General features: G+C 34.3%; 1 protein-coding gene across 1 annotated transcript in view; it reads left to right on the top strand.

The window, feature by feature from the left end:
- The first annotated feature begins 2,274 nt into the window (after positions 1 to 2,274).
- Positions 2,275 to 12,485, top strand: part of LOC132796581 (mucin-19) — a 54,427-nt gene continuing 44,216 nt past the window's right edge. Inside the window, exon 1 of the mRNA XM_060807799.1 lies at positions 2,275 to 2,444. The gene's annotated coding sequence lies outside the window, so the exon portion shown is untranslated. The remainder of the gene's footprint in view (positions 2,445 to 12,485) is intronic.

Genomic DNA, 12,485 nt, shown 5'->3' with positions numbered 1-12,485 from the left:
AAACATTCTCTCGTTTGTCTATTGTGTGTTGATTTGTGCTTTTCTTACTTGCTGCTTAAGAGTTAAGAAGGCATTATAATGTGCTGCTAATGTATGTAACAGTCGGAAATAAAAATATTTTTTTTATTGAACACTTTTATTTTGATTGTGCTCTACTGTAAGATACTTTCTATATAGTTGGACGAAATCCAAAGCAATTAGACAACTTAATCAAGTGCTCTATATAATTTGTACACCTTTGCACCTTTTATTTTAAGATTGAAGTATAAAATCTCACTCTTTTAAACTGTAATTTTCTTGATTTCCAGATTTTGCAAACAACAAAATCACAAGCCTATCATCCTAATGTAGTAGAAGATATTTACAATTAAATTCCTATCACATTGAATAATAAGAACTATACATACAATGGTATTAGATTTTGAGAAAGAGATGTCCCATTAACTTTTAAATTAATGAGAAGTAGTTATTCTTAAATCGAAAATGATATAAAAAAAAGGAAACTAATTCTATGGAGCAGCGAAATTTATTTAAATTTGTGGAAGTACTAAACTACAAACACTAGTTGAACACTTTTGTACAATTCGATTGAATGTCTTTTCGTCCTTTTTCAATTTAATGTTGAAAATCTATAGATATATAAATATATACCATATAACAATTGAGATAAAAACAAAGGCGTTTTTTAATATGTTCCCAAAAATAGACTCGGGATTCTAAAAGAATTATTGAAAAGAAATTTATACGTAACATGTCAATGAAGAATTTACAAAGGTATCAACAAAATTTGATAAGTGAAAATATGTGTCAGTGGAACCCGGCTATAAGCTATTATAATCTTCTGCTTGGGTAGCGAGTAAAAAAGCTCTCAGGGTCAAATGAAAATAAATACAATTTGCGTTGGTCGTAATCGATTTAAAATTGATTTCTGTTGAGTCGGATGCGATTTATGCATGGCGTAAAGTTGCCAAAGATTAAAGTGGAGCTCATGCACTACATACAAAAACACGTATATACGAGTAATAATAATATAGAATAGAATTAAATGTGCGTGCATTACAGTTATTAAGCTATTGCCATCAACAAGTACTAGGTATCGAACATTTGAGTACACTCGACTGTACCCGATTCGACTAGTTGAATTTGTCGCTGGCTGGCGCTTCTCAGCGGAAGCTTTTTGGCTGTTACGGTAAATTGTGCTTTTTTTATTTTGTGTGTAGTTGAGTTGTGAAAGTCGAAGGCAAAGTGAAGGCAAAACGGAACCGAGACCAAAAACGAAACAGAAACAGCAATAGCTATAGCAATAGCAGCAGCAGCAGCAAAAGCAGAAGCAGAAGCAACATAAACTGAAACCGAAACTGAAACCGAAAACAAGAACGAAGCGCATAAAGCGAATACACACGAAATACGAATGCTGTGTATGCAAGCGAGAATGCGAATATACTGTCTGTGTGTGCGTGTGTGTGTGTGTGTGCTGTGTGTACAAGTGTGTGAGTTATGCCGACTGCATAGAAGCAGAACCGAATGCCAAAATGAAGTTCAACTTGTTGTTGCTGCTGCTGCTGCTGCTGTTGGCGATGTCTCGGCACTGTTGCGTCTCTGCTGGCAGATACACACACACAGACACACACATACACACACAAAGTGGTATGGCCCTGTCCTTAACACCAACACCAACACATGATGAGGCTGCAGCAACAGCAACAACAACACCAGCAGCAATAGCCTTCTACCATTCCCTCCCCTCCTCCAACATCGCGACGTTGCTTGTCCGCAAAGTGAAATTGAAGCGATTTGAGTTCGAGACGCCAACCTCATGATTGTGTGTGTCCTCGTGCACTACCCTCGGCCTTGTCTTTGCCCTCGACCGCGTTCTCGTTCACATTCCCATTCAGCATTCGTTTTTGGGCAGCCTCAGTCTCAGCCTCAGCCTCAGCTTCAACTTCGGCTTCGGCCGCAGCTTCGGAATCGGCTTTGTGCGTCGCTTCGTTTCGTTTCGTTTCACATCGTTTCGCCATCGTTTCGCATTCGTTTCGTCTCGTCTCTGCTGGACGTTTCATTCTCGTGCACATCGTCGTCGCTGCTGGCCACAGAACCCGGAGCTAGCGCTGTCGTTCAACGCATCCACAAATTTCACTCTGCTCTTGAGCAGCATCGCGACAACCAGTTGAAGTTTGCTTAGACGGCACTTTGCCACCAAATAACAACAACAACACTTTCAAAGTTGAAAACACAAGTAACACTAATATCATTCAAAAAAAAAAAAAAAAAAAGTAAAAAGCTAAAAGAAAAAAAAATAAATCAAATCAAATCCAATCAATACAAATTCTGAATAATACTTTTTTTTCTGTTGTTTGCAATTAAATCAAAAGTTCTTTGACGAAAGCGAATAATTTCGCTGTGTTTAACGGTTAAAACCTCGAAGTGATTTTTTGGTCCCAACGGTGAGCGCAATAATTTCAAATTGTTGTTGATATCTCTAATTATTTCTGTTGTGCTTTTATCCTTGAAATGATCTACAAATTTTTTTTTGGAATTTTTTTTGCAAATACCTCAAAATACCAAGTGACAAGCAAAAAAAAAGAAAAAGAATGAAAGAAAGATTATTGAAAACAAAGATGACAAGACACAAAATATGAATTACATTGAGGACATTTGTTGTTTATCCACATATCATCTACAACATATGTAACATAGTATATATAAATATGTATATTTTTCCCTTCCCTTATTTAATGCCAAGCGGTTTTTTATTGGCTTTGTGATGCTGTGAATTTCAATCATAACATGAATTTTATACACTTGATAAATGTGTGCGCGTGTTTTTTTCTTGTTCTTGTGTATATTGCGCTTATCTTGAATCTTCTTCTATATACGAGTATGGTACACATATATGCATATATCTTTTAACGAATCACTCTTAAATATCATAATTTCGGTTTAGGCATTTTCTTTGTTAATTTTCAGCATTTTTATTGAGTCGTAATTTAAGCTATTCCCAAAAGTTATGAGGAACGCACATAATGTGTGCAAACATTAATCTATAATCTATGTGTGATTACTTCAAAAAGAGATTAGGGATCATTTAATAGCTTTAAATTCGATGGATTCCAATGATTTGAAGGCAAAATTGAAAATTTCAGGAAAAACAATCCTGAAAAACGATGCTCAAAAGAACCTGTTATTATTGTTTACGTTTGTGGTGAACGGACAATATTGTATGGTATTTGCATACGTATTATGAGGGGAAGGGGGAGGAGGAGGGAGGTTGGGAGTCTTTTGGGTTAATTCATTTATCACCATTTAATTTACGAAAGGTCGAACTTCGATTGAGTGTGTCGTCCGGATGGGCTTGTAATTACATTCAGCACGTTGTAAAATATATATATTTGTTTGTGTATATAGTGGCAATTAATATTGACATTTTGCCATTTTTTCCATTGCGGCCAGAGAGCAAATATAATTTTTTTCCTATTTTTTTTTGTTTGGTAAATATCTTTATTTCTTTTGGGAATCAAACGGCGCGCAATATTTAATTATATTTCCGTTTACCTTTCGGGCATCGCATATAAATGTATTTTGTGTTTTTTTGTTGTTGTTGTTCGCTTGTCGACCGAACAAAAAAAAAAGGTACAATGAAAAAGAGAGTACATGGAAATTGTCATATATTTCAATTTATGTTTATGTTGATTGCATAGGCGGAGCGACACACAAAAATGTACAGAGTGTTGTCCCCAAGGGCAAGTCAAAATTGTTGACAGCTTTTCTGAAATATTTACATGCAGTTCGACTCGAGAGGAGCAATAATAAAAATCGAGGCGAACAATTGAAAATCTACATCAAATGGAGACGAAAGAGTGAGACAGACAGAGAGAGAGAGAGAGAGAGAGAGAGAGAGAGTGGGAGAGTGAGAGAGAGAGAGAAGGCCAAGGCATAATCGCATCAAGTATAAGACAAAAATAGTCTTTGATTTATTGGAATTTTTAATGAGCAAAATGCAAAACATACTTTAATGACAAGTTTGGCAGCAAAACGTAATCGACACGTAATCGAAATTGAAAGCGTTTTCTCTTCAGCTTCCTGCCCCAAAACATGCACAATAATAAATGACATTTTATTGCAGCGCCAAAAAGTATGCAACACTAAAGCTGAAGCTGAAGCGAGGCTACGCTTGTGTGTGTGTGTGTGCGTGTGTGTGTGTGTGACAGTTGTCGAAAGTGATTTATAAACGATTTAATGCGTTGCTGGCGTTGCTTCAGCTGCAATTACAGTTACATCGTCGGTTGCTGTTGCTGCCGTTGCGATTTTCATAAAAATAAATTGCCTGTTAAATATTTTCGCAACAGCAACAGCAACAGCGAAAGCCAATTGACTGCACAGCCGAGGTAAATACATTTAACAAGTCAAACAACAAATATGTGAAAAAATGATTAAATTAGTGTGTGGCAAGCAAATTACATTCGACTCTGCATAATTAATTTTGTGATTCAGAGATTTAAGTGTTAGCACAGATTTTTGTTTTTTTTTGTTTTATTTTTTTGAAGTAAAGAATCGGTAACAAAACATCACAGAAAAGATTTCATTGATTAATACAGAATTTAAACATTTTACTTAGTATAGATTGCAAAGACCTTACTTTGTGGCATACTACAGGGTATAGAAACAAGCAGAAGCCGAGCAACAACAAATAAATAATAATAAAGGGAAGAAAAATGAAACACAGCTTATGCGTAAAGTAATAAAAATAAAAGGCGCTCTGGCAATGACAACATAAGTGAAGCAACAGCACACAAAAAGAGAGAAAGCAACAACAAAAAAGAGAAAGAGAGAATGAGAAAGAGTGAAAGAGAGCGAGAGAGCGAGAGAGAGGGAGACAGCAAAGTGTCAAGAAAGCGAAAATTTAATTTTGATTTATTCAGCCGTGTTTTTCACTTTTTCTCTTTCGCTAGTTTCATTTGATTTAATTCCTTATACCTGGCACACACTCACGTTAAAAGGGCATAACAGCCAGCAGCAGGCACTTGTTTCCATATAAATTATATATTCAGCATAGTTATTGCATTTATACAACACGCAGCTTAAAAGTTAATCAAAGAAAATGCCCTAAAAACTTCATTAATTGTTTACTTGGTATCTCAGCTTCGAGCTCTTTTCTCTGTGGTTTTCGTTGCTTGTTGGTTCGTAAAATTTGTGGAATAAAAAATAGACTTGCTTTTTATACACCGAAAGAAAAAGTATATATTTTTTTCTGAGCATTTTACATTTATTTTTTGCTTCATTTAGTTGACTCTTAATTTGCAGTCAATTAGTTTTGCTTTCATTACTTTGGGGCAAGCAAATAAGTATTTTTTTATATGTTATTTATAACAAAAATTAAAAAAAGAATTTTTTATGTTAAACTTTATGCTTTATTTAGCTGACTCTTAAATTGCAATCAATTTGATTTTTATTTTTTTATGTTTAAGTTTTTTGTATCCATTTTATGCGACTATTAAAAAAAGTAGTAAGTTTTCATGTAAAACTTTTTTGTTTGTTAAATTTAGCTGAGTTTTGATTTGACATAAGTTTCTTTCGCTTTATTTTTTTTATCATTGACAATAATTAAAATTTATATATATTTAAATAAAACTTCTGTTATTTTCCTTTTTATTTATTTGTTCAAAAGGAAAGTTACCTTAAAATGAAAAAATAAAAACAAGTAAGAAAGCTACATACTATATAAAAGCAAAACAGTGCGGTATTATTCTTAAAATATACCAAATTAATGTACTAAATAAATACTAAAAATATATCATATATATATATATATATATATATATATATATATATATATATATATATATATATATACTAGATAAATACTAAAAATATATCAAACTTGTATTGTAAATGAAATATAAGAATGTAAGATTATAATAAAGTAGAATCATATTTTGATGTAAAAGATGATGAATAAAACTGTTGCGCTACACAAAATATTATTTACTTAGGATGCAAGAAAAGCTAAACTATTGTTAGCTACATACAATATTGGATATTATTATATGCTGTTTATATTGAAATGAAGGAAAAAATGGGCGCAAATAGATATGCTCGGCAAATAATTGTAATTACTAGTTCCATTAGCCAAAGAATTTGGCGCGGTCCGGAAAAAAAAACACAACAAGCATAAACAGAATTGAAGGCTCACCCACACACACATACACATACGCACACATACGTAGACAAACTCAAAGACAAACCCAAACACAAACTCACACACACACATGCACACATTGAAGCCCGCACAAAGCGACAATGACAAAAAGTGTAGCATATAAAAAGGGGCAAATAAAATAACAGCAGAATAAAGAGTGAAAGAGCGAGAGAGGTAGATAGACAAAGAGAGAGAGAGAGAGAGAGAGAGCTGAATAAAAATGAAAGTGGCACAAAGTTGTGCAAAAACGTGCGTTTATTTGCGTAAAAACTTGCCGTGTCCCCCCCTTCCTTCTCCCCTCACCCACCTCTCTTTGGCCCTTGCCCTTTCCCTATTTTGGGCGCACTTGGTGTGCGCATTTTAGAGGATTTTCTTTCCAAAGATGAGGCGACTCTTTTGTTGGGTGGTACTTGAAGCCCCCCCTCCCCCCTCTTTGCCCACTTCCTCTCTCTTCTTCGCTCTTTCGCTGCGTGCGTGTGTGTGTGTGTGTTTGTGTGTTGGCTTAAATTTTGGTTCCTAGAACAAAAAAAGAAACTTTTAATTCCGCTTTTGTATCTTTTAGGGCAGCTGTAAGCGAATGAAAGAGAGAGAGAGAGAGAGAGAGAGAAAGATAAAGAGAAAGAGAGAGAGTCGACCAATAAGTTTTTTGGCTCTGCTGGCTTCCTTTTATCGTTGCCTTTTTGTTTTATGTTTATTTTTATATATCGTCATCTCGCCATCGCCATCGCCATCGCCATCTCAACATCTCGTCATTGTCGTTTTGTGTCTGCGTCTTTTTGGGCATTTCTTTTAATGATGTTCAGCAGCTAGATCCAAGGCTTTAATTGTATTGATTAAATGCTTAATTGTGATGCGGACCCACAAAGAAAAACAGCGACAACAAACAAAAAAAGAAATGAAATGAAATAGACACACACACACACACAAAAAAAACAAGTAAGAAAGTTACAGTCGAGTGGGCTCGACTGTGAGATACCCGCTACCCATTTTTAATAAGGGCAAAATATTGTGGTATTATTTTCAAAATATACCGAAAATGCTAAAAAAATACTAAAAATATACCAAATGGTATGTTTGGTATATCGATACAGCACACCATTCAAAATAGACGGCACAATGTACCAGATTGTCGGCCAAAGCAACTCAGAGCCCTAGTAGATAGGCGTTTTTGCCCATACAAAAGTATTTCTTTGATAACTTCCACAATTTTTATCTGATCCAAATTTTCTGGAATCATAACTACTTAAATAATTGTAGTATATACCAAAATTCGCAACTCTAGCTTTAAATTTACGCTTGTTATTCGATTTTTTTGATTTGCGGGGGCGGAAGTGGGCGTGGCAAACATTTGAAACAAACTTGATCTGCGTGCAAACATAACAAATGCTGTCGAAAAAAAATTATAGCTCTATCTCTTATAGTCTCTGAGATCTAGGTGTTTATACGGACGGACGGACAGACACACAGACGGACAGACGGACAGACGGACATGGCTATATCGAATATATATACTTTATAGGGTCGGAGATGCCTCCTTCTACCTGTTACATACATTTCCTGCCGGTATAAAGTTATAATACCCTTCTACACTATGGGTAGCGGGTATAAAAAAGCATTATATAAAAAGAATAAAGGAAAAGAAGTAAAGCAAAAGCCAAAGCTAAAGCTAAAGCCCACATTTAATTGTTATTAACAAGCGCGAATTAATGACTTTGATTAAAAATGTAACAAAACGAAGAAAGACAAACGTAAAACGCAACTCAACGCAACGCAACGGACATTCACTATAATTAGTCTGCTAGACGCTCAGGTGTTTAATTAAAACTAATACAGTCAAGCAAGCGAGAGAGAGAGAGAGAGAGAGAGAGAGAGAGAGAGAGAGAGAGAGAGAGTGGGAGGAAACAGAAGCAAAATGTCGACAATTTAAACGTGAAACAATTAACGGCTGTGACACACATAAAAGCCAAGGCGACGACAGCAGCAAAATGACAATGGCAATTGCAAGTAGCAGCAACAACAGCAGCAACAACAACACCCACAGCAACAACAGCAACACCCACAACAACGACAAGACAACGACAACAACAAGAAGGAGAACAAGAAGGAGAAACCTTGCATTTTAAGCATGCTACAGAATCCGCAACTGAGAGTTTATGAAGTGTGGCAAGTTGTGCTTCATTGCCAGAGAGAGAGAGAGAGAGAGAGAGAGGGAGACGGAGAGAGAGGGAGAGAGAGAGTTGGCTTGCCAGCCAACCAAGTAGCCAACTGTTGTTCCGTCTGTGTTCAATTCCCTTTCAGCTAAACATCCTTGGTTTCTCGCCCCCATTCCCCTTTCCCCTTTCCCCACACCCTCTCCCTCTCCCCATCATCACCTCAACTCGCAACTGTCTTTCGCCTGTCTCACGACTGTCAGTTAGCAGCAGTCCTTGTTGTTCCTTGCTGGCCACGGGCAAGCGGTAAGCTGACTGCGACAACAGCTGTATGTTCTTGTGTTCTGGTGTCTCAACCCCCCCCCCTCTACTACCACACCCCTAAGGGGCAATCGGCACAGCAATTGCCACAGCAGTCGCTTGTACGCTTTAATGTAATTAGTTTTTTAGCTTCGACTTTAACATTAACATTCGCATTAACATAAATATTAGCTACGAAAATTTCGACTGTTATAATTACTTAATTACTTCTTCTTCCATTTCCGGTACGGAAACCGGAACGGCACAAAACAAATACAAATACAAATACCAAAACAAATACAAATACAATGGGAAACAATCATTATTGCACTCGAACAACCAAATGTCGCCAAATGCCAAATTACTTAGCATAATTGCAAAATTTTAGCCATTTGCCAAGTGCAAGAAATCTACATTGTAATTATGCTTACATATAATTAACAGCAGAATACGATGAGAATTATTAAAGCTCGAAATTTTTGAAATTGATGCGTTTTATTAGTTTTTTGCAAGACAATAGATTATTGGTTGATGTGAGTTTAAATAATCATAAAAAATGTTAAAGAAAGTGAATTAAGTTTGCTTTTAAAAATGTTTTTTTAGATATATATTATTCTTAGCTTAGTGTTCAAAGTGCAAAATAATTCATCAAACAAGAAATTGGTTAAATTTTGGTATTAAGAAAGTAAATAATTATTAGTTTTATTCCTTTGTGATACTAACGACAGTATTTAAAATTCCTGAAAATTTGGTTGGCGTTGAATAAAACTTCTCGAAGTTATTTAAGAAATACTTTTAAAATGTCATCTCAGCTGCATTAGCAGGTAATCTGGTATATTTTGTATATTGCTATATTCTGTACTAAATGGTATATTTAGAATGTAGCCCAACATCGAAATATCAAATAAAGCAATTGGTATATTTTAGTATTTTTGCAGTATATTTTCGGTATATTTGTTATACATGGTTTTATTGAAAATGGGTAGCGAGTAACTCACAATCGAGAACACTCGACAGATGCTTTCTTACTTGTACTAATTCGATTAAACCTGAAATTAAGTTTTCTATTAGAGAATTCTCATTAAATATTTATTTATGTACTCCAATTGCAGCTTAGAGTTGAGTTTTATTGTACAAAATAAACATAGACATAATATCAATATATATGGATTCAAGGAACAGAAAATTACGCAAATATTTGCAATAAGTAAAGTAAACATTGAGAATTACTTAAGCAAGTCGATGAAGAAAACTTTTTAGTTTATTAATAAGATTAAAAATTATTCATGAAACATGGCAAGAGCAGAGACAGTTTAGTTTAAGTAATTCTAAAAAACATTCTAAAGTTTTTTGTTTACACAAAAAACAATCCGTTTAACCAAGCAAATTTAGTTTGCTATTAAATATTCTATTCGAAATATAATTTAATTTGTATATGGAATAAGCGGCGTTTGGTTTAATTAACATAAAAAGCAGAATTCCCAAAAGAATTTTAGGAAGAGAACATTTTAAATTATTTGATTTATTGGGTTGTCTTGCTTTTAATTAAATTTTATATTACAACTAACAGTTTTTCTTATATTATATTAGATATTTTTTTTGTATTTATTTTTAAATAATGGGAACTAAGTAATTAGCGATAATCAATTTTAGTCATTCGATTGGGTTATTGTATTTATTTTTTATGTACTTCATTAACATTCATTCAATTATTACTTACTCATTTATACTGAATTAATTAGAGTCAATCCATTTTAGTATTTCAATTTGATGAGTTACTTAGATCAAAAATTCAAAGCTGGGTATTGAATTTAACAAGTTTTTAGTTTTTTAGTTCTTATTTGTACTTAATTAATGCTTTTTTCAGTTTAATATTTTCAAGCTAAATAATCGTTTCTTAATCAATTTTAGTACTTAATTTGGTTTAGTTGCTTGGTTAAATAATTGCAAGCCAGCAGCTGCGTTGATTATTGAATTTTCAAATTTTGTAATTGAATTCAATTTGTATTGGGAAACTATTTAAACGAAGAAATTGTCGTCAATCAATTTGAGTTGATTAAGAAATTTGAATTTCGGCTTAAACATTTCTTTTTTTTTTTGTCATTTTAATTGAATTCAATTTGTAGTCGGAAACCATTTAAACTTTGATAATCATCGTCAATTGATTTTAGTGAATCAGATTAGATTAGTTGCTTCACAACACACAGAAAATTGCTTTGCGCTCTTCTCTTAGTTGAATTAGAAGGCTGACTGCTCTAAATATCGATATCAAGTATACGACACGTGTGAAATGAAATATTTGTCAGCTTACCAAATGTGAAATCAGTGCATTCGCTTTTGTCACGCAATGCAACGTAAGCGTTATACTGATGTTGCTGTTCCTGTTGCTGTAATGCATGTAATTTTAATCAAACTTGCGACTAAGAACAATGGCAACAACTCTTAAGCTGTGCAGCAACTCGCAACTCGTAACTCGCTGAGCTGAGCATTGTTAGTACATAAATCTTTAGCTATGCGATTTCCATTGCCAACGTGCTGAAGTGTTGCTGTGTGTGTGTGTTGGTGTGTGTGTGTGTGTGCTATAGACATCGACTATGGCCGCAAAGCACAAAGCTGGCGCAAAATCTCATTACGTTACGTAACGTCACGTCAGGCGTTCACTACGTGTTGGCCAACAATGTCCACAGTGTCTATCGACGTTATGCGTGTGCTCAGGATTGCTGAGCTCGACACAAACTTTTTACAGTTCAGCTTTAATTTTCTTCTCTTCACTCTTTTCCTATACGAGTATATCTAATTTATTGTATTTGCTTCGCATTCCTTACATACATTATTTTCTTTTATGACTTTTACTCAACGGAATGCATTCAAAGGGATATTAAAATGTTGACTTGCAAGCTGGCCAAAAAAATGTGTATTTATTTGATTTTTTTATATCAACAGCTGCTTCCTAAGGAATTGTATTTGCTAATACAATAAAAATAAATCAAGAAAATGATCAGCTTCAGTTTTATTTCATAGTTTAGTTTTTCATTGGCTTAACGAAAAATGTTGTTTTGTTAATTTGTTGAGATCTTTTTTATTGTATTTTTCTCAATTTTAGCTTTTTTTTATTCGTATTTTAAAAATATTTAAACGACAGTTGAAATGCATTCAAATTAAAGGCTGTTTAAATTTTAAAATGCATTTATTTATGACTAGAAGCCCTAAAGTTTATTATAGCTTAAATTTTTGGAATTTTGAAATATAAACACATAATTGCACGTTGATTTTCTGTAAAGTTTCACATGAAATTTATCCTGGAAATAATTTTGGAATATAAAAATATGCTAGCATATTAAATTTGAGTTAAAATTGCTTCCTCACGTTGATATTTCGATCAGTGAACAAGTTGAACTAAGGTCTTGAATATGCAAGTCTTTCACAAAGTAAGCTGCTGGTAATCGATTAAGCAGAACAATTTTTTGCCAAAAATTTGTCGCTAAGGCGGCGGACCAAGAAATTCATGTGGGCGTATGTGCTTAGTGGGCGTGGTTAGGCCGTAGAGTTTCAAAAAGGTTTTCTAGTTTAATTAGACCAACTGTTGCTCAACAGTTGAGCAGAAATTCAGTCATTGGAAAAGTGATCTGCCAAAAATTTGTGAATTTGTGTGAAATTTTCATATTGAGGTCTTTGATTAGGCGCCGGACCGACTTATTAGTGTGGGCTGATGTGTTAAATGGGCGTGGTCAAGCAGCAGAGCTTCTTTATGATACTTTAGATCAACTCTTACTAAACAGTTCAGCAAAACCTCAGCACATTACAAGTAATCGCTTGTTTAGCGATCGTATGAGAAAAAG

This window comes from Drosophila nasuta, chromosome X, assembly GCF_023558535.2.
Source record: "Drosophila nasuta strain 15112-1781.00 chromosome X, ASM2355853v1, whole genome shotgun sequence".
Classification (NCBI taxonomy): Eukaryota; Metazoa; Arthropoda; class Insecta; order Diptera; family Drosophilidae; genus Drosophila; species Drosophila nasuta.
The sequence above is the reverse complement of the archived record's forward strand: the minus strand, read 5'-3'. Positions and strand labels throughout refer to the sequence as shown.